The following is a 5174-nucleotide window of genomic DNA, read 5'->3' as shown; positions in this document are numbered from 1 at the left end:
GATGCCCTATGACCTGCAACCAGGAGATTAGGCATCTGTCTCCAATCTAGATAAAAGGACCCTGACCATGTACCCTTAACTAGCTCATGTGCAGTGAAACTGAAGGGAACTGACTCTTGAGTTCATATTTCCCACTTAAGAAAGGCCTCTGCACTGGACTGGTCTATAGAAAGAACTGCTGACTCCAAACAACATCCACACCAGGATGACAAGAAGACAGCAACAATGGTAGGCAGCTGACCCAAGAATCTGGACTAGGCCTGTAAGACCCATCCTACTAATTTAATCGAACTCTTTAACAAATGTTTGTAACTGCCTATTAATATTGAAAGTTATTCTTTTATTTCTAACCATACTGGTGGCCCCAATGTATAGAATGGAAAGAAAATTCTCTAGTGAAGTTGTCACAGAGCCTAACTACTCATGACATGTATCATTGCTTGCTTTAAGTCTACTGTTAAAAGCACATGTACAGGGCTTCCCTGGTGGCACAGTGGTTGAGAGTCCGCCTGCTGATGCAGGGGACATGGGTTCGTGCCCCGGTCCGGGAAGATCCCACATGCCGCGGAGCGGCTGGGCCCGTGAGCCATGGCCGCTGAGCCTGCGCATCCGGAGCCTGTGCTCCGCAGTGGGAGAGGCCACAACAGTGAGAGGCCCGCGTACCACAAAAAAAAACAAAAAAAACCCCACATGTACAATGTTTGTGTAACAATTTGGTATAATTTATAAATGTATAGCCTATAAAAAGTTTTCCCATTAGCATACCTCTGAGCTTGTTCTCTGTGGTCTGATTAGTTTTCCCCAAAAGTGGATAACTAGCAAATATCTGTATAAACAAAAAGGAGACCTAGGGGCTTCCCTGGTGGCGCAGTGGTTGAGAGTCCACCTGCCGATGCAGGGGACGCGGGTTCGTGCCCCGGTCCGGGAAGATCCCACATGCCACGGAGCGGCTGAGCCCGTGAGCCATGGCTGCTGAGCCTGCGCGTCCGGAGCCTGTGCTCTGCAACGGGAGAGGCCACAGCAGTGAGAGGCCCGCGTACCGCAAAAAAAAAAAAAAAAAAAAAAAGGAGACCTAGCACTGAGTAACATGATGGACCAGGGTGAGGCAGCAACCTCACTGGCACTGAAGGACAAATATTTTGATCTAGACAAAGATTTGCAAACAAAATGGGAAATGATAGAAGAAATCTTCACACTGAAGTATGGGTAAGTCATTCTGGTTAATACATAATTAACCTGAACTTTATGTTGACCAGAACCGCCTGCTTTGTGACCTATCAAACATGTATCGTATAACTGCTTTGACCACTAAGGAGGGGAATCATTTGAAAATCCAAATGGAGTGGCTGTAGTTCAGGCATCCAAGGTGGAGCTGGATGGCCATTGTGAATGTGATTTTTATTCTTTATTTTTTGCCTTGCCACATGGCATGTGGGATCTTAGTCCCCCAACCAGGGATTGAACCTGTGCCCCCTGCAGTGGGAGTCTTAACCACTGGACCATCAGGGAAGTCACCCATTTTTATTCATTTTTGTTTGTTTGTTTTTGTTTTTTGGATGTGATTTTTAGACACATTCCTGTATTGCTATATTTTCTGAACTGTGTCAAGGACACTCACTGGTTCTCAAGGCAGTGTCTGCTGGCAGTTGCCAGCTGGAGACCATCCTTGTGGTCTCCTCTTGTAACTATTAAATTTTTTCTTATTTTGGAAATAGTAACAAATGAGACAGTTCAAGCCATAGCCTCCCAGCAGAAGACACTAGATTCTTTAGCCAGAGTAGTACTGGACAATAAAATTGCTTTAGATTAGATTTTAACAGAAAAAGGAGACATATGTGTAGTGGCCAATAGCTCCTGTTATGTGTATGTTAATAACACATCAGAAGTTAAAACCTCCTTAAATAACATTAGGCAACTGGTTACCTGCCTACAACAAGTCTGCCCAGAAGTGACAGGTACAGACTGGTTTTCAGGCTTATTCTCCTGAATTCCTCAGAGAATGAGATCTACTTTTCAAGGTTTATTAAAGTTCAGGTTGTCACTCCTCCTCCTACTTCTAACTGGGACAATTACACTAAAATGGTGGACCAAGGAACTAATATCTTCACCATGCAAGACTAGGTTCCAAGACCTGAAACTTGGAAATATTTCCATCTTGGTGTCCATTCCCCAGCTGAGGCAGGACTGCACCCCATTTTAGTAGGAAGTATCCAGAGTGGTTATTGCCCCATTCCCTCAAAGATTTGGGGAAAGTTAAAACAGGAGTGGAGGTTGAAACTGAGTCCCCCTAAAACTGAGTTCCACTGCTAAGTTTATGATTAACCTCTCTATCCAAAACTATTCCCTTTTTTGTCATGCCCCTGTTACCCTCAGGATTGAGGAGTATCAAAGAAATGGGGGGATTAAAGCTGAGCAGGTTATGACATAGTATGAGTGTGTTTCATGTTTGGTAATTGCAATCATTGTTGCTTTTGTTGTGGTCATCCATTTACAATGCTTGGTGTCAGTCTATTTATCTCTTGTAAAAATAAAATACGGTGTGTGTGTGTGAAAAAAAATCCATATATATATATAGGCTTCTCCCCTACCTCTTCTGGGCAGTTTACTCAGAGGTACTGAGTGGCTGTCTCTCAAGCTATAGTCCACAATAACACCCTGAATAAAACTTAAACTCAGAACTCTCAAAAACAAAAAACAAAAAACAAAACAAAAAATACTGAGCAGGACCCTGTGAGGCCCTCCTAGGTACAAAAGCCCCTGGAGTCCCCCATTTCTTATTTGTAGAAAAAGATTAGGCCTTCTCTGAATCCCAAACAGTAGACTCAAGCAGTTACTAATTAGGGGAATGCAGAAGCACAGGAAAAGCATTCGAGAAACAATAGTTCAGTGATAAAACAGAGTCCTAGTTCCTCCTCAAGGGATAACAATATGTTGAATATATTTGAGTTGTTATGCAGAAACTAAGGCTCCCTGCCCAGGTGGAAAATGGTGACTATGTGCTGAACACAAGTGTATAGACCCCAGACTGATTAGAACCAGGTTGATGATTGAGATTTCTGAAACACCACCTTGTTACCTTACCACCAACCAGTCAGAAGAAAGTCTATGACCTGATCATGCATGCTGCAACCCTTACCCCAAGTGTTGCCTTTAGAAGCACTTTCCTGAGGGACTTCCCTGGTGGTCCAGTGGTTAAGACTCTGCCCTTCCAGTGCAGGGGGTGTGAGTTCGATCCCTAGTTGGGGAACTAAGATCCCACATGCCAAAAAAACCAAAAAACAAAAAAACCCACACTTCCCTGTTTGGGTCTTTTGAGCATGAGTTACCCGTTCTCCTTCCTTGGTGCCTTGCGATAAACACTGTTCCTTCCTTCACCACACCCCAGTGTCAGTAAATTGACTTTGCTGCACAGTAGGCAAGTGGACCCTAGTTTGGTCTGGTAACAATAGTACCTCATATAAACGGATACATACATTTTAAATTCATAGGTGTGTTAACCAAGGTTCAGCTGGGCTGTTTTCATGGGAAAACTGGATGCCTGTGAGTTTACTGGCAGTGACATTGATTGAAATTTACATCTGATTGAATCTTAAGGAATCATAGCAAAACTGTATTCAGCTGAATCTTGGGGAAATATACTTGTAGAGGTGTTTTTTATTTACAACGCATGTCTGCTGCCCAAGGACTCTTTCCATTTTGTCAGAGTACTAGGAAATTGAATTAGTAAGGAACAAATGAGATTGCTTGATACACATCACGTACATAGTATTCTGATTTTTAAAAAATGCTTAACCTGAATCTAATCATGAGGAAGTAAATAACCAAATCCGGATTCTCTGGACAACCAGCTTTAACTCTTTAAAAGTGTCAGTGTTGTTGACCTAAAACACATTGCCAGATATTTTTCCAGCAAAAATGGGTTTATTCTGGATCAGCAGAGAATTGCAGTTCAAGATTTGCAACCATGGTGGGCCACATGCAAGTCCCCACACTATAAGGGAAGGAGAACACATTTATAGCGAGGAAAAGGAAGCTGCGAGGGCTGCAGTAAACAAGGAGTTCATGGCTTTTTGTTGGCTGAGTCCTTGCCAGGAAAGAAGAGGAGTCTTCCGCTTTTTGCTGGGCTCTGCTATCAATGCAAGGTTTGAGAGCTCCCCCTTCTGGTCTCCTGACTCTACTTAACTGAGTTTTCTGTTTATTAATTTTTTTAAATGTCATGAAATCAAAACAAAACAAAAAGGCAAGGGAATTCTCCTAGAACATAGGAGACTAAAGAGCCTTTGGAAAGACAAGCCTGATCCCTGATTGAATTCTGTATTAAAAAAAAAAATTCATAAAGGATATTTTGGGGACACTTGGAAATTTGATTATTAACTATATATTAGATAATATTCTTTTATTAATGTGAAATCTTGACTGTGATAATAGTATTATGTAGGAGAATGTCCTTATTAGGAAATACATGTCTGCAACTTACTTTCAAATGGCTTTTTAAAAGTATATATGTGGGCGCGACTTCCCTGGCAGTCAAGCGGTTAATACTCCCCGCTTCCACTGTAGGGGGCGCAGGTTCCATCCCTGGTCTTCGAAGTAAGATCCCGCATGCCGTGCGGTGCGGCCAAATTTTTTAAAAATATATATATATGTGGGTATGTGTATATATGCATGTGAGAGAAAACAGAAAACAAATACAGCAACATGTGCATAGGTGTTTAAATGTACCGTTCTTTCAACATTTCTGTAGGCTTTTTTTTTTTTTGGCCGCCAAGCGGCAAGGGAGATCTTAATTCCCCAACCGGGGATCCAAGCCTGCCCCTGTAGTGGAACTGCAGGAGTCTTAACCACTGGACCGCCAGGGAATACCCGGGCTTTAATTTATTTTTATTTTTATTTCTTTTTTGAAGTATGGTTGATTTACATAGCCACTGTGTTTTTCATTTATTTATTTATTTTTTGGCCACACTGTGCTGCATGCAGGATCCTAGTTCTCCACCAGTGATTGAACCCATGCCCCCTGCTTTGGGAGCTCGGAGTCTTAAACACTGGACCACCAGGGAAGTCCCTTCCCAGGCTTTAATTTTTTCAAAATGAAAAATTGCAAACGAAAAGAGGTTTGCTTGGTGGCCAAGTAACTAGCGGTAGTATAGTCCTGAGAGAGGTTTCATCCAGGCTTT

The sequence above is a fragment of the Mesoplodon bidens genome (assembly GCF_964165515.1).
Source record: "Mesoplodon bidens genome assembly, chromosome: 3".
Classification (NCBI taxonomy): Eukaryota; Metazoa; Chordata; class Mammalia; order Artiodactyla; family Ziphiidae; genus Mesoplodon; species Mesoplodon bidens.
The sequence above is the reverse complement of the archived record's forward strand: the minus strand, read 5'-3'. Positions refer to the sequence as shown.